This window comes from Theropithecus gelada, chromosome 13 (assembly GCF_003255815.1).
Source record: "Theropithecus gelada isolate Dixy chromosome 13, Tgel_1.0, whole genome shotgun sequence".
NCBI lineage: Eukaryota > Metazoa > Chordata > Mammalia > Primates > Cercopithecidae > Theropithecus > Theropithecus gelada.
The window spans coordinates 101,187,969-101,206,428 of record NC_037681.1 but is presented as its reverse complement, the minus strand read 5'-3'; the positions used below and the strand labels follow the sequence as shown (position 1 = coordinate 101,206,428).

At 39.6% G+C, this 18,460-nt stretch overlaps 1 protein-coding gene across 8 annotated transcripts in view; it reads right to left on the bottom strand.

Annotated features, from left to right (window-relative positions):
* Window positions 1-18,460, bottom strand: part of CTNNA2 (catenin alpha 2) — a 1,475,417-nt gene that overhangs the window by 341,989 nt on the left and 1,114,968 nt on the right. For 2 of the 8 annotated variants that reach the window (XM_025354031.1, XM_025354030.1), the window contains exon 1: window positions 18,129-18,353. The exons of the other annotated variants lie outside the window; for them this stretch is intronic. The gene's annotated coding sequence lies outside the window, so the exon portion shown is untranslated. Of the gene's footprint in view, window positions 1-18,128; window positions 18,354-18,460 lie in introns of those variants that run through there. 8 annotated transcript variants of the gene reach the window in all.

Below are 18,460 nucleotides of genomic sequence, written 5' to 3'. Positions count from 1 at the left end.
AAGGAGGAGGAGGAGGAGGAGGAGGAGGAGGAGGAGGAGGAGGAGGAGAAAAAGAAAGAAAGAAGAAGAAACACAAAAAAACTGATTAAGAAAATGAGATGATGAAAGTACAGAGAGAAAGAGAAGAGGAGCCGGCAAGAGAGAAGGTCAATAAGATGCCGCATGGGGGCAGAGACCATAACCTTCCAAGCATCTAGGACAGTGTCTGACACACAACAGATGCTTAAAACGTTGGGGGAGGGAGGAAAATACATGGGAAAATAAAAGAGTTGTATTTGTGAGACAGCAGGCAAACAAGGACGCAAGAGAGAAGAGGAAAAGCGAGAAATGAAGGGGAAGAAAGAAAGGAGATCTTGGCGATGATTCCCACATCTGGATGCATGTCAGAAACAGCTACGGAGACCACCTCGAAACGCAGATTCCCAGGTCTGTTCGGAGCACTATTACATCAGAAGGCTGGAGTAGGGTTGGGTTCTAACCCGAGTCTAACAAGTCAAAACCAAAAGCTCTCGCCAGGGGATGCTATGTGCTGTGATTTGGGAACCCCACTGAGCTACACGAAAAGAAAAGAAAGGTGCGACCAGTGTGCAGTGACAGAGCCGGTGCCAGCACTGACCCTGGTCACAGGGCACCTGGGGGACCACCACAGGGCACGCACTTCTCTTCAAGAAGATGGCTCACCTTCGAGAACTAGAGTTCCTCTCCGATTAATACCCGTTCCCCCTTTTGCCAAATTATAATTGTTCCCAAATTATATACCTTTCAGTGATGCCTGGAATGACAAGGGGTGGGCTACAAAAGGAACTGCATGGGAAGGCGGCGTTCTCTTTTGCCCATGGCACAGGTTAGAGAAATAGCTCCGCCTAGGCCGCGCCGTCTTGGATGTCCAGGTGGCCCTGGTTGATTTTGGAGTATGACCCCCGAGTGGCAACGAGTGAGAACACAATCTCTCTCACATACTGAGGGAGGAACTAGCAAAAGTGACTGGGTTTTGGATAATGGACAAGGCGGCACTGGCACCCATCTCCCCAGACACGCGTTTCCGATCGTCATGGCAACGCACGCGGCGTCTGGGCTGTGGCCGGGGCAGCGCATCTGTGCCGGGGCCAGGCTGGCGCTTGGGGCCCAGCGGCCTCCGCCGCCGCGCGCGGTCCCGGAGCTGCAGGAGCCCGGGGGCGGCAGGCAGCCCCGCGGGCAGCGTAGCCGCCCAAGCAAGGGAACAATTGCCTCTCGGGATTAAGTCTACGTGGGCTCGAATTGTGTGTTACTATGACAATGGTAAATAGGTTCACTGGCTTTCAGGGAAGTGGCTCCGTGCAGAGTGAGCTAAGGAAGGCACAATTTCTCTCCAGTTCAGCACACCTATACCCATTCATGGGTCTGTTTTCATGCCACATAAAACGAGGAGCTTAGGCAAGCCACTATATTACTTAGTTTTAATCACTGGGCATTTTATTGACAGTGACCTACACTGAGTTTGATTTAGTGGCTCCAACTAATAAAAGCCTGGTAGTAGACTAGAAAGAAGAAAGTTAAGCACGCTTATCAGATGGTAATTAATTTGTTCTCTAGAAAGAAAAAATATGAGCTAAATGTTTTGATAAAGTAGTTCTATGAATGTACCAGGAATGTCTCAAACCTCATCTTAAAAAATACACCCACATTTAAAATCATGTTTTGTTCTGTTGTTGCTTCTTCCGCAGGAGGAATAACCACTCTACCCTGAAACCTAATACACCTTTTTAAAATAAATAAATAAATACAGAGAATCTTCTTCCAGAAGGGCTATAGCTTTTCCTAGAGTATAGATTACCTACCATGCCAGAGCCAGTCTCGCAAAACATGTTAGCAGAAATAAGGTATTGATTAAATATAGTCACCGTAAAGACTACACTTACATTAATATTTCCCACTACTGGTGATTTAGCATTTATCATTCATCAGAGTCCACAAGTATATGCATGCATGCATTCACAAAAACGAAACCTTGCCATAATTAACTGGTTGTAGCATATATAGACTTTTGATATATCAGAAAAGACAGATTGTTTAAGCCCACCATGGTAGGCTTTTTTTTTTTAAAAAAAAAAAAAGATTTATTCCAACTTTTCCTGGTTGTAGTTCATTTGTGTACATTTTATGAATTCATACAACACAAATTATTTTAAAATATGCTGTTCAATAAAGAAATAACAGATTCAAGACAAATCACTGGCTCTAACCTACTTCTTTCACTTCATCTCAATGTGTACTTTCCCCAGCATCTGTACTCTGTTCAATATACACTGTACTGGGAGTGTTTCTGTTCCTACCAGTTAGACTTCATCCAGAACCTCCTCACCACCAGTCAAGCCTGGATCTTAACACCCTCTTCCTAGCGCCATCTCTCCACGATAGAAAATCTCTAAACCCTCTCATTGAAACCTCCAAAACCTCTCAAATTTCCTTTTTTTTTTTTTTTTGTTTTCCAGGAGGCCTTTCCATTATAATCTACACACTAAATGTTTACTTGAGGATTATCAAGTTCTTCCATGTTATATCCATCATTAACTTTTCTTATATCATTTCTTTCAGTCATTTTTACATGTGGGTGTCAGAGAACCTATCAGGTCAAAAAAGTTATATCCAAATATCTGTGCCATCTAGCATATTTTTAAAACTTTAATAAATATTTCATTATGTGAATAAACATTAATATTGGTACACTATGGCGGACTGATTTGCTTAACTGAATTTCCAGAGTTATTCTTCTTCTCTGCCCCCACTTAAAGACATCACCACCCTAATAAAATGTAGAGACATATTTTGGTTACACATTAAAACTCATTCAACTTTAAAAAATTGAGGAATAATTGGACACATGTAAATATGGACTATATATTAGATAACATTAAATAATTGTCATTAATTTGCTAGGCTGCAATGACAACATTGTGGTTATGTAAAAAAAGCTTTTTAAAATATATACATAAAATATTTAAGCATAAAATATTATGAGATCTGTGATTTACTTTAAAAATGACAATGCCAAAGTGGCAAGATATTAATCATTCTTAAGTCTAATATTAATAATTAAGTCTAAGTCTAATCAAGTAAATTTTTAAGGTTGCCTCTCTTCATTCCACACTTGATATTTAATATGAAATGAAAGTAAGGGTTTCTCCACATGGCAATCATCGGGGGGTGAATTCAAATGGTCTGTTCCTCACCCAGTTACTCTATGAGGCAAGAAGCTGACTGTATCACAATTCGGAGAAGGTGAAGGCTCAATCCTAGAGACAGGTACAAGAGCTGCTGAAGTCAGAAGAGAAAAGCAGAGGTGGGTTAAACATTAAGGCTTTTTCTAATATAGATCTTCACTTTGGGAAAATGTGGTTATTTGGCCAAATAGAAGGTGAAATGGCAATTCTATAAGCAGGTCCACTATTTTAGCAGTGGTCCTTACAAAAGTGACAAAAACAATAAAATTATCTCATAGCTGTAGAATGTACCTGTGGAACCAACTGTGTATGTATCATTTTATGTTTATTTTCTTAAAAGTTTTGCTATAAGGCAAGACTATTAATCCTGTTTTTTAGATGAAGAAATTTAGGTTCTAACAGTAACTTTACATTTATTGTTGAGTTGTTTAAAAATATTACCTGGATGAAAAATAATGTCCAGAATGAAAGCAATCGCTAAATGTCAGAATCAGAACAAGATTATTCTCTGACATTCTTATTATTACTTTATAACATTCCATTCCTCTCTTATCTGCTCCCAAAATAGTTGGATAAAAAACCTTGCCTCATTTCCTACCAGCAGGCTGCAGGAAGAGACACTCTCACTTTTACAGAAAGGCTCAGTCTGTGAATGGTTACTGTCTTTATACAGAACATCAAATATTTCTTTAGGACTTTTGAATATGTCTTATTTTAACCCTCCTGACACCACTTCATTTAGGTGGGTGGTAAATGCCATCTAATTTACTTTATAACTCAAGAATTCTTATTACAGCTGGGATGGGGTGCTACGTGGGAATAGAATCAGGGTAAAAAGCAGAATTGTGGAACTGGAGACCCAGATACAGTCTCACTATATCCATATCACCAAAGTCACAAAGTATGGCTTTTCATTTTCAGCCCTTAGATATTTTGGGGAAAAAAAAAAAAACAAACAAAAAACCTCATCAAAGTAAACAGTACTTTGTTCTCCATGTTGGTTGAATAATATCCTGAGTGGTGTACTTGGATCTGGAAAAGATTTCTAAAGCCTTTGCAATGTTCACAACAACTATAGAAGAGATATACTGTTCACCATATTATGTAATTAAACAAATCCCGTTTGGGTCTGGAGATGTGGCCAGTTTGGCAATATGCCAGTCTCATTTTGTTGAACAACTATTTAATTGTTTGAAATAAAAACAACAACAACAACAACAAAACTGGTTGGTATCCATCAGCCCTTGCTAGGTAATTATATTCCAAATTGGTAGACATCCTTCAAATATCAATTATATTAAAATTAGTTGATGAATTTAAATTCTTTTAGAAAATTATGTTTTTCTAAAATGAGTACTTACCCCATAGGGTTATTACTATCTGAATATAGTTAACCTGTGCATATGGTCAAAGGAATTCAGAAGACCATTTAAATAGAGTTGCAACTAGGCCAGGCTCCCATCTGTGATGGGGTTTGATAAAGGGTGAGATTCTCTCTTTGATAATATCTTCTAAAGCACAGAGATAAACCACTAGCATCTTATCTTTTTAAAATTATCAGTTATGGATTATTCCAACGTACACTAAAACCTCTTTTAGGATAATTCTGATACTGCCAATGTTAACTGTCTAGTGTAAGGTGTAGCACCCTAGGAAGGCAGAAATAGAGAATTGGCTTACTAAGGGACTATCTCTTGTCTGCATTGCTCTTGGGCTTGGAAAGAATCCTAACCTAACACTCTGTTTAAAGGCCCAACTTCACAAAAAAGGTCCATTATGATTTTTCAATAATTTGTTTTTAAATTTACTCTGTCTCAGTCTATAAGCCAGGGACAATGTTACATTTCAGTTAGAAAACCACCCACCACATAAATAAGTTAAAAATAAACGCCTTTGAAACAAGTTTTGTATTGCATGTTCCCTTCACTTTCCAGACCTTGTTAGGTATTTTAGAATTCATGAGTCCATGAATGCCAGAGCTCAACGAGATGAGATCTTAGACATTCTCAAACCCAACTCCCACTCTTTATATAGAGAAGGAATTTACCCCCAAAATTACTAGTAAGTGGCAAAACCCAAATCTAAACATAAATATCCCAACTCTATCTTCACTGCACCAGGAAGATAACCTGGACTTTGCTCTTGAGAAATTTCAACCTAGAAGACATAAAGTAAAACAGGGGAGGAGGGGTACACAGAAACAAACACAGAGCAGTTTAAGGCAGTAAATTTAAATTTTCTTGCAATTTAAGACAGCAAATTTAAATTTACTTAAATTGCTCTCTTAATTTTAGATAAGTAACATCTCAAAGAAGGAGGGGATTCATATGGACTTCTGGGAGTACAATTCTCCTACTAGTGAGTTAACTCTTCAAAGAAGAGACTATTATCTAAAATATTTTATATACCTTAGCACTTAGCACCGTTAAGAAAACAGAGTAAGTACCCACTGCATGACTGAAGAATCGATGGGTGAATACGTGGACATACGGATTTGTGGGGGTGGATGGGGAATAGTCTGGAGTGAGAATGGGAGCCCTTAGAAAGAAGGTGGAAATTAATAGGAGTTAGAATCAGAGTGACAATGCAGAGACTAGAGAATATGGAAATAGGCATTATTTATTTAGAGGTTCTTGAGGAAAACAACCGGCTTGAAGCAGAAGATGCTTACTAGGAAGTAGCAGGTGATGTATCCGGACACTGCCATCTGAGCATCATGAAGCTGATGATTGCCTATTCCCATGACTTCAATGAGTTATGTTTAGATTGGTGTTGTAGTGCAGGGAGAGTTTGAGAAACTTGTTAATGAAGCCAGACTCCCACATACAAAACGAGATGTCTGAATGTGTGTGGTTGTCGGTATTCTGTTCTGTTCTTTTTCTACGCAAACAGCAACAGATGGTAGAAGGGGGCCGACAGGAGTGGGAATCCAGGAGGAAAGTTTGAATTGCCCCATCCCGCCTCTTGCTGGGTCTAAACCTTGGGGAAAGGAAGATTTTTAAAGAGTCAGGTTTGGCTTTTACAGAGTTAAAACGTTGACTGGTATCCAGCCTTTTTAAGTGTTCCATAAAAGGGTCTAGGAAATGCAGAAAAATCACTTTATATCATCAATACCAGCTGTGTTAAGTCACGTAGCTTAAGTTTACTGTGCCTTGATCTCCTTTTGTATATTCTGAAAGTGGTAGGATCTCATAGAATTGTGATGAATAAATGGAATTAATATATTAAAGTGCTTTAATTTAGTTCCTGAGACAGAGTAATGAATCACTTTATAAGGTCTAGAGGAGGTTATAAGGATGCTGGTGAATGTTTGTCAACATTTATAAAAATGTGCATGGATTCTTTAAGAAAGCATATCTTGTATTCAAAATTCTCCTTCCCATCTCTTCATTCCCCTCTCACTCACTTGAGCATACTAGCCATTTTACAGTCTCTTGGACCAGGTTTGTTTTAGTCTCCGGGCCTTGGCACCTTCTGTTCTCTCAGCTTGGTATGCATATCTCACAGCACGTTAAATGGCTGCCCCTTGCTCATCATTCAGGTGTCATCTCAAATAACACCACCTCAAGGAAGCCTTGCCTACCAGTAGATAAAGCAGGTCCTGGCCCTCAATTTCTCTCTTCCATATGGTCCTATTTAATTTTCCCTTTATCAGGACCTAAAATTATCTTAACCTATTTGCTTACAAAGTTGCTCAGTTTTGTTCCCCACTGTATCCCCAGACCTAGAATATGCCTGCATATGTTAAGTACTCAATAGATATTTGTTAACTATTGATTGGCTGGCTAATTGATTGACAAGAACAGGACCTCAAAGCATATACAGTTAAAAGAACATCAGTTATAGCTTCAAAGAAGTTGTCCCATTTTGGGAAGAGAATATGGCAAGGAAACATCACACAAAACAACAGCATTCGGTTTTAATGCAAAATTGCTTTTTCTCTCTCTTTCTGTTCAGACTTAAGGTAAAAGGCAAACTAGGTGAGACCAGCAGCCGGCACATGCCAGATGCTTAAATTGTGTTGGTCTTATTAATTGTATAAAATCTTAAAGAGTATCCCGAGACTTGCACATGTTCTAGAGATATTTAAACTGCAGACTAAAGGTTGGAGAATCAATCTTTGAACCTTCAGAAAATCAAGGTCCAGTTAAGTAATGGTTCAGAAATGTAAAAGGTCAGTTTAAGTACATGCCTAGCTGTTTCTACTTCTTTTAAAATTTCTCTAATATCTGAATGGTGCTGCCTGGTTAAATACAATATGTTTTAAATATTTATATACTGTCATCTTAATTTTTAAATTTTCATTTTTTGAAAAAAGGCACAAGACAATTGACCATAAAAATGTTATATCCTCTCTCTCTAGCTATTCACGCTGTGAAGCAACCTGTTTTACTGTATAAACCTGTGTTTGTTCTGTTTCAATTGTGCAGAAGGAAACAGTTCTGGCACCTTTAAAAATCAAAGATCTATCACTCAACAAGAGAAGATAGCAATTCTAAGAAAGGGAATTACGAGAAATAGCAAAAAGATACAGTGCTTCTAAAACCTTAGCGGGCTTATGAATCACTTGGAGATTTTGTAAAAATGTAGATTCTGATTTATTACAGTGGGTCTTGGGTGGGGCCTGAGATTCTGCATTTCGAATAAGCTATAGTGATACCTGCACTGTTGGTCCTCAGTGTTTATGGATGATACTGTTAGGGTCATATAGCTCGAGAAATAAAAATCACTTTAAAGCATTACAGTTGTAATAATATTAAGCCACTACTGCTGCTGTACTTAAATCTGCAAAAACAACTATAAATTCTTCCCATCCCATCAAGAGGTGGAGCCTATTTCTCCACTCCTTGATTCAGGCTGACCATGTGATTGGCTTTAGTTAACAGACAACAGCAATTTGCCATATGGTGAGACTTGAAAAGTGTTTGTGCACTGGGACTTCTCCTTCGCTGCTCCTGGAACCCTGCAATCACCATCTGATTGCACCAGAGCTAGCCTACTGGAGGATGAGGTGACATGTGGGAGAGAACTCAGATATCCCAACCTAAAGTTAGATGAGTCCCAGCCAACAGGCTGCCAATTGCCATCCCTGTGAGTGAAGCCATCCTGGATTGTCCAGTCTTCCACTAATTTTCCAGTTGATCATGGACACTTGAGCGAGCACCACAGCTTTCATTCAACCTGGTCCACACAGAAGTTGTACTCAGCCAACACATATTGCCAGAAACTAAAGTGATTGTTGTTTTAACCACCATGTTTTGGGGTGTTTGTTGCTGCCTTTTTCATTTTGATTTTGCTTTTTATGCAGCCTAAAGTAGGAACAGATATGTAAAGAAGGAGCAGTCAAAAGTCTGAGTTATTGGTGCACAATGCAATTTGTGCTTATGATTATTTTTCCTTCTTTTCTTCAGTCTATAGGGTGGGATTTTTGCCCTGGCATAGTAGAAATTGATATAGGTATTTATTGCAATAGCATTTTAACTATTTTCTGTTTTTATAATTCAACTTATTTTTCTTTTGTTTTACTATGTTGAATGTTTCTGCTTAGGGGTTAAGTCACTTGCCCAGATCACACAGCTTCTAAATGGCAGAACACTTTTCAGACTAATACAAAGTCAGAAACTTGAAAATGCGTTCCACAATGTTATTACACGTCTCAAATTCTTCTGCTAAAATGCAAATATAGATTTGCCTCTGAAGGACATGACCTCCAGCCATCACCTTGTTCCATGTTTGAGGAGGAAATATAAGGTCTATCCACAAAGGAATAATCTTACATTGATGTGATATGCCAATGACAAACCCTCTTCAGAAATGATACACTCAACATCAGCTAGTCATTGACATAGAGCTGTTAGGCAGACAGCATCATCCTTACACGTTCCCTTTGCAGGTTCACTCATGGTCAGGCATCCTCCCCCAGTGTTGGTGATGTTGACCATCCGATGTCCTCTCCAAATCTATCAGTCTCAACATATTTTATCTCTTCCACAGCCACATGAAATTCATATTAATGACAGTCCCATGGCCATCCCTATATATTAAAGGCTGCTTGCTATGGACTAGGGGAGTGTTTCCTAATTTTACTAAACTGTCCTTCCTATTGAGGTGATCTCTACTTCTTCTGCCCCATCCTATTCTTTGTTGTTGAGAATCATCAGTTAGAGGCTCTGCAAACTGGTATTCCTTAAGCTGAGTACAGTCCACAATATCATTTGTTCACTAACAAAATTCAGTTGTAATAAATTAGAATTCAAATATTTTTAATCAAAATATGCACTTTGTAGGTAACACAAGGTCTTGTTATTCCTCATCTAGCTGCTACCCCTGATATTACTTTTCTAAACTGTGAAAACTTTTGATTGTGCATCAGCAGCTATTCTAATCTTTCTTTCTGGAATTTGCATCTGCTGCCACCACTGTAGCCACCAAGCACGTTCCAGGGACTCCCTGATCTATATGTGCAGCTCTAATGTCTGTTCAGATCTTCACCTGCTCACTCCTGGCTCCAAGTGTGAGTTTAACTGACTTTTACATCCTACTCTTCCTTGCCTCCCTTTCCCCTAGAGCAATCCATTCTATTGAAATCACCTTTGTTAGAAAGCGGACCACTTAAACGTTTGTCAATCCACTGCAGAGCTATTATTGCACCTGCTGCCCTCCCATTTCTAATGTGAACATAACCCGCATAGTATCTAATTGGGAAGATATGGTAGTCTCCCAACTGCTCTCATTGCTTTCAGTATCCTTTCTCCTCCATTCATGTTCAAGGGAGTCATCAGAATTATATTCCTTGCACTCACATTTTGGAAATCATATTTCAAGTTGAAAGTCTTTCCAATCTGGTGCTAAATTCACACTTTGGTCTCCTCTTTTCCTACCCCCTTCTCCCGCATACCTGTGCTCCAGACATGGTATGCATCTCAGAAGTCTTCATATTTTTTTTCACAGACTTTGCCTACTGACTGGAGTGGCCTTCTCTATCCATCCATCTGGTCAATTCATCTTCCTTTCCTGTACCTGAACTTGTTCAATTAGCTAGAAAAATCTCTTCAATCACAGCTCTTGTTTACATCTCTGCCATAGCATGAATAATATTGGTTTGTTACTCATCACCTCCACTCCAGAACTGTGAACACAGAGGGTAGGGACCACATTTTATCTAACTCTGCTTCTGATTGGGTAAAATTCCATCTGATTTAAAACAAGTGAACAAAAACAAGAATAGCAGCAAACATGTATGTTAAATAATTAGAAAGACATTTTCAAGATTCTTGTCAGAGATTAAGGAGTGGTTTCTGAGAGTGAGTGACAGCTTGAATGAAGAGAGAAATGCATCTAACTAGGCAGGTTAGTTTACCGCTGAAGACCTGTTGCTTATGGATGGTGAGGGATTTCCTACAACTAACAGATCTGCAACAGGAGGCCACACATAAAGGCATTAATCTGTGTGACTTCAACTCAAGAGTTTCGGCTTTGTTGGGCTAATAGCTTGTGCCTATGTGTCAATGTAATATAGCGGTTTTTATATTTAGTTTAGATTACACAGGCTATTGATTAGGCAAGAATTAAACTAGTTAATACACTCAATTCAATGAGAGTGTTTACAAACCCAGAACTATGCGGACTGCACTAAGAGAAGAGAAAACATGTTTACTAGTGCTATGTGGCAATTCTCATCTCCCTATATCTGGTCTCTCATATCTGATCTTCTTCTCCCTTTAAAGGTAGATATTAGAAAGTCCAAAAAACAGAGAAAGTAATACATCTGTTCTTAGAGAGTTTCATTTTATCTATGAGGACAAAATTTCCAACATCTGTAAAATTCTATGAAACAAGATAATTAAGTGTCAAGGAATATCAGAGACAGAACAGACAGAACTTACTATAGAATTAAATCGGTTCTGTTAAATACAGTGAACCCCAAGTTTCTCTTCAAAGAATCAGTATGTCAGTAAGTTCAGCTCTCTTATTCTTTGATTCTCCATTTTAAAGTTTAACTTCCTGGTTCTCTTCGCCCACTTGCTTCTAGTTTCAGTAAACAACTTTCCCGTCCTAATCAGTAGTTCACATCTGTTCCCCTGGTCATCTGCTCTGTCCTGACTCATTCTGGTCACCTGCTTTGATTTGAGTCACCCTTGGTCACCTGCTCTGACCTAAGTCACCTTTAGTTACCTGTTCCTAATCATCCTTCCTGCCAAACTACTCACCCTGCTACTCTGGCTCATACTCCTGCTCTCTTTAAAATAGCCAATCAGAATTAACTCAGACTGTAGGTCCAACCCTACAGGAACCACACAGCAGTAGGAGCTAGCTGGTGAGGAATAAGAACTCCTGCCCCTCTTCTGTCCAGGTGTGCTCTTGCCATTGTTCTATCTGTGATGAGTACCCTTTCTGCAGAAAGTAAAAACTGCTTTGCTGAGATAATTAAATGTATGCTCAAATGTTATTTCTTTGTGGCAATGAGGAACAAGCATTTCTAACAGTTCCCTTATTTATGGCTAGGATGAGAAAGTGAAATTTGATAATACCAAGTAGAACTGTAGTTGTCTAGGTATCCCCCATAATTGATGAAAATTATGACATAAAACAGATTCCTGCACCAGCATTCTTCTATAATGCTTGAAATCTGAACCTTAGAATGTCTTGGTAAGGTGATAGCCAGTTTAAAGTCAAATGCACTATAAACTGCAATTAAATAAGTTTTCAAAACCGTTCTGGTTTGGTGTTAATAGAAATCCCAAATAAATGGCTGAAACCATGAAAAACAAGATTTCTTACAACTGAGATTGTGAGACTGAGATTTCTTATGAGGGTGAAACATGAACAACAGAACAGAGCCTTGTGCATTTCACAAGAGCATTTTAATACTTTTACCTTCATAGAGCACTTTTAAGTAATGCTGGATTAATCCATTTTCAGACATTAATGGCTTTGTGAAAATAATTTGGCTGGCCAGCTACTTAATAAGATGCAGAAATTAAATCCTCATAAACTCCCAGAAGGAATCTTGAAGTCCCCAAGCCAGCCCTCTTTCTGAAGTGGGAATTGCCTCCATAGGATGGAATGAGGAAATGAGTGTGATGAGGAAGGATGGTTCCAAGACATCATTAAAAAAGACAGACAGAAATATAGGTCGGGGCCCCAGCCGGATGAAGGAGAGGGGCCCAAAACATGTTTTAATTTATGGTGTCATGGGAGTTTCTCAAGGCAAAGAGAAAGCAGCAAAGCAACTATTGAGGATGAAAAGTATAAAATCTTTCAGGATGACAACTTGGCATTATGTATTAATAGTTTTATTAAAAGTCCTCATCCTTTGAACACCAATTTCACTTCTAGAATAAACATTTAAAGGCATGGACACCCATATGTTCAAAAGTGTAAGGATATTAATCACAGTATATTTTATAATGACTAAAAACCAGAAACAATCTAATTAATAAATAAGAGCAGACAAATTCTGAAATAATGTATACCCAAAACTTAATAGTTCATCTCTGCTTGAATTTTAGGTGACTTCATGTTCATTTAATTTTTGAGTCTTCTGTGTTTCTCTATGTACGGTTTTGTTTTTTTTGAGATGGAGTGTCGCACTGTCACCTGGGCTGGAGTGCAGTGGTGCCATCTCGGGTCACTGCAACCTCCGCTTCCCGGGTTCAAGTGATTCTCCTGCCTCAGCCTCCCAAATAGCTGGGATTACAGTTGCCTGCCACCACGCCCAGCTAATTTTTTGTATTGTTAGTAGAGACAGAATTTCATCATGTTGGTCAGGCTGGTCTTGAACTCCTGACCTCAGGTGATCCACCCACCTCAGCCTCCCAAAGTACATTTTTTATAATAAAGTATACATGAGAAATACACACATGCCAGAGTAGCAGATTGGCAGTGATAAGAAAACTGAGGAATAATGTAAGCAAACTCTGTTAACATCAAAGCTTTTCCCAGAAAGACAACCCTAATGCACCTCCAACTTACTTTCCCTCACTTGTCCTTGCTGTCTTGACTCTTTCAAAATTATATGTGTGAAGGGGCAACATGTTGGGCTACCCCATGGGATCAATTACCATGCAATTCTGCCTGCCTTGGAAGACTGCAATCAAAGTCTTATCCAGATGTCAGAATACCATTATCTCCTAGGATAATATGGGAAGAAACCAGCTGAAAGATACCTAAAGCTGGCACCTATGAAGGCTCTACACCGCCTTCTGTACCAATTACAAAATCAAACTTTAAGAGCCCTGTGATACACATAGACTTTCCATTCTAAGTGTTTAAAATCTAATAGGAGAGAAAACACATTATTCAGAAAGGTTTTTTTTTTTTGACCCAATTCTACTACCAAGCATGGGCAATCACTTAACATTTCTGCCCCTTCAGCTTCTCAATTATAAAACTAGGGAATCAACTATATCTGGGTTTTTATCTCAGGTTAAAATTTGGGAATGTTCCAATAATGCATCTCAAAATTTAATGAATTACCTGGGGCTAATGGTTAAATGCAGATTTGATTCCATGGGTCTGGGGAGAGGCCTGAGAATCTACATTTCTAACAAGCTGGTCCCAGGCCTACACTTTTGAGTGGCCAAACTCTAATATACATGATCTCATTTAATTCCCCCAAGTATCCTCTGAGATAGCCATCCTTAGCCCTATTTCACTGACCAGGAAGTGACTTGTATAGGGTTATACCAATTAAAAAGTGGCAAAGCAGAAATCCCAACAAAGTCTTTTTACTCTTCATCTCCAAGATGTTTAATATCCCTTTCAGTTTTAAAACACTATCATTAGAAATTATTGCCACACTCTTATAAAGTGAACAGGACCACGAGATTGATAAAGGTAAGCTGCTAATGGAGTTCAGAAGAAGAAGAAGGGTTCGCTTCATATAGAGCAGGGGCCTGGGAGTCAGTTTAGAAAACATAGGGGAGATTTGCCATTAACCTTGAAGGGTAGTTAAAATGAAGGTAAGCAAAGATGGAGAGAATATAAAACAACAGGTAAGCGTAACATGGCATAATCAGAGCACCAGTATATTCTCTACACCAGTATAGAGAAAACCTGTGAAGAGGGAGGACAGGCCTCATAAACTGGCATTTCTTTCTTTCTTTTTTTTTTTTCCTCTCTTTTTTTTCTTTTTTTGAGACAGAGTCTCACTCTGTTGCCCAGGCTGGAATGCAGTGGCATGATCTCGGCTCACTGCAACATCCACCTCCCAGGTTCAAGCGATTCTCCTGCCTCAGCCTCCTGAGTAGCTGGGATTACAGGCACCCACCAACACACCTGGTTAATTTTTGTAGTTTTAGTAGAGAGGGGGTTTCGCGGGTTTCACGATGTTGGCCAGGCTGGCCTCAAACTCCTGACCTCAGATGATCTGCCTACCTCAGCCTCCCAAAGTGCTGGGATTACAGGCGTGAGCCACCATTCCTGGGAGAACTTGCATTTCCACTTATTATTATTAATTCATTTATTATTTCTTTTATTATTTATGCTCATCATTTACATCATTTATAGAGCATGGCAGTTAGTTTCTTATTGATATCCATGTTACCACGCTGCTTTAAGAGTTGGATAAAGTTTGATAAGTAGAATGACCTCAATTTCTAATTTGTTTCTCCTAAGTGGATCTCCTGAGAGCAGCCTTGGGGCCCCCAACTTCACTCCATGCACCTTTTGAGGCATTCTGTAAAATGCCAGCTGTATGGTATGTGCCCACAGAAACAACAAAGTTAATTCTCTCTTTTTGCAATTGCGACTCCCACTCTCCCCCAATTCTTCTAAAGGTTTCCTTTTAAAGAAAAGCCATGGTTCGCTGCCACTGAAAATTAAAGACAACAGCATAAAGATCAAGGTCCAGGCTGGTGCTAGCGATGACAGAACATTAAAATAATCACTCAAATTTCCTTCCTCGAACATTGACAAAGACTACTAATGGAAAGCCAATCTCCAGAACGCAGATTCATTTCAGACTTTCTGCACTTGCATCTCTTTGTTCACAAATTATTTTGACTAAAGTGAACAAATTGGAAGTGTTGAGATAAAACAGGAGAGGTAATGACATACTAAAAAAAAAAAAAAAAAAAATTGTATGTGACTCCCCCACTCCACGTCACAACATAGAGTATCATGAAAAACAGGAGGGCTCATTAGGCAAAGGCTAATTTACAAGGTTGAAGAGAGAAGGAATTAATTGACTCTTCCCTCCATCAAGCTATACTTCTGGCCTCTCTAACTACAACAGATTTGCTCCATGAGCTTCTCTATTCTACCTCCCTAGTTCCAGATTATGTTTGGCCATCAGATTCATAACTCATATATCCCAGATTTCCTTCCCATTTGCTGAATCCACATTTTCAAGATTCTTATCTTTTCTTACCCCAAACTGGAGGTCTGGCCTCTGTACCCAATCACATGTTGGCATGATGGCTTGGGATGGTATTCTCGATGCCCAACTATTAGTCCTAGACTTGCAGCTATAGTGGTTCAGTTAGCGCAGGTTCCTTCCCCTAACAAACATGGAAAATGTCAAGAGTATTTTCAAAGAATATAAAGTATCTCTTATCCAATATACAACATTGAAGAAGAAGTTTGCCAACAGAAATCTATGGTCACCTGGGAGGAAGAGATTGGTCCAGTACACGCAATAGCTACATTGTAACCTGGTGAATCGAATATTTTCAAAACACAGGTAAAGACATCTGAGATAATAAGCAGGAGGAAAGAAAAAACTTTAGGTGAGCTTTTCTTTCTTTTACTCCTTTTTTAGTTCGTTGGACACTTAGAGGCATGAAATTAAAACTCGTGAAAAACAGTCATATCGACTGGCTGTGGTGACTCAAAAGTTGTCGTTTCTCGACTCAACTTTGCTGAAACACTTGATTCATGTTGTTCTTATTTAACCTAATTTGCATTGATTTAATCAGTGCTGGTATGCTTTAAATACATAATAAATTGGGATTCTGCAACTTAGATGACTTAGAATAGCTAAATTTCAATAAAGCTCATTTCAATCTGTTAATGTATACGGTTCTGCCAAGGGGTTTAAAACTGTAGAAAAGATGCAAACTTGCCACATTAGAGGTGGGAAAGGCTTAAAGATACCATATAGATAAAACAATTTGCAGGATAATAATGTGAAAAGCAATATATATAAAATATATATTTTTACATATAATATATATATAATTTATTTATTTTAATTACAGCCTAGGAGCATCTTCTAAGTTTTGAGTAGCACACTTAGAAGAAAACTCACATATAAATCAGTGAATTTAATTTTATTCCCTTTCTTTCTTGCCAACACTCAACTCTTCTGCCTCTCTGCACCAGCTCTACAAATCAAATGACATCCAAAGTGGGACCTCTTCTTGCCCATTTGGCAGCCTCTGTCACCACTTTGCCAAGCAGCCAGCATTAGGAGGTTTTTTTTTTTTTTTTTTTCCTAGCAGCCCTAGGGATTGGGTGGCGTGTACTCACAGTACTCACTGAATGGCTGGCAGCTGTTTAACCCTGCCTGCGCCTGCTCAATACCCCTCCCCCACCTCCCAACTCTTTAGAGTTTATGGCTCCATCAGCTGGCCTGCTGTCAGCAATAATTGTCTTGGCTAGAGGTGAAACCACTTGATGGTGAATTTGTTTGTCTGTCTGTTAAAGTGTTGCACAGCACCTTGGAGGTGCCAGGATAAAACCTGCAAATGCCTGATCCAGAGTTAGGTAGGCAGCAAGAGTGACAGAGAGGCAATCATCAAGAATGGCAAATTAAGAAAGAAAGAGAGAGAGAGATAGAGAGAGAGAGAGAGAGAGAGAAAAGAAAGAAAAAGAAAGAAAGAGAGAGAGAGAGAGAAAGAACGAACGAACGAACCAAAGAAAGAAAACCATCTGTGCCAGTTGCAAGCTGTATGACCTTGGATAAACCATGATGTGTCTTGGCCTCAGTTTTGTCACGTGCAAAATTAAGGGGTTTGATTTTCTAATGTCTTTTCTAACTCCTAAGACAGCATGTGATGTCTAGGACATTTCAGATTTGTGTTCCTTCCAATTAAATGATACATCTCAGAGATGAATGACCAGGGCAGAGCTCAGATGAATACAAAATGGAATGATTCATGCCCCTGTTCATATGACTTTTCCTGAAAAGTACCACCAGTCTTTGGTGACTTTGATTCCATTGGTTGGTCTCTTCAGCTTAGATGCTAAGGACCAATCCAGTTACTTGTCCATTCTATCTACCCTGGTTCTGGTAATCCACCCTCATTCCTATCAAAGTAAGTGCCACTACACATAATGCCTACTGATTTTGAGTTCCTTAGAGGCAGAAACGATAGGAATTCAAAGAGCGGAGCTGGAGACTTACATTTGACTCTCCTTACCATCTCCCTGGGCATCTTTGTCAAGAAGGAAGGCTTACCCACACTCACTTCCCGCAGGCTTTCTCAGTCATCTTGGAGGATTTTGTTTAAACAGATGATCAACTGACCCTCCCCAGGGCAGACCCTCTCCAGACCAGTTGGCACAAGGTGTGTGTGTGCGGGGGGGGGGGGGGGGGGGGGGGGGGTGCGGGGATCTCACTGTAAGGACTCCTATCTATAAATGATTGTGAATAGAAATAATGAGGCAAAGGCTTCTCGTCACATTTAGAGGAAAAAGTGGCACAATTCAGTGCAGTCTCAAAGCTTAATTAGGGATGTGTGTATGGAGACGGGTAGGCTTCATTATGGCTTAAACTACCACATCCCTACACATTCACACTCTCCTGGAGTAGAGTGCACTGCAGGGCCCAGCAATCACCATGAACAGCACAAGTCAGGGTTAGTCCTCCCCATGTCAGACAGCAGAATCGTTCTTTAATCCACCCTGTACCCCATATGTATCTTTGGAGCCTGATGAAGCCCCGGAGGGATTTCAGTCAGGTCTCCCTGTACACAGACATACCTTTTTGCCACACCGGATCTCACATCACCGGGACTGGGATGGCTTCCCAAACTAGGTGGGTTTGGAAAGTATTTCCCCCTTCCACCTCAAAAAAGGGCTGGCTGACTGCAGAATTCCAGTACCCGCAAGGCAGGGGGTGGGGGGAGAGACAAAAAATCTTAGCCAAGCCCCAAATCATCGCCTTCCTGTGTCTTCTCTCAAGTTGCTTTTCTAAAGCAAAGGTCCAAATGTTGATTTCTTTACAGATTCCTACGTATCTCTTACACGTAGACAGTTTTAAAGGAGAAAAGAATGTATCCCCAAAAGAGAACGGGGAGAGCACAGAATATTTC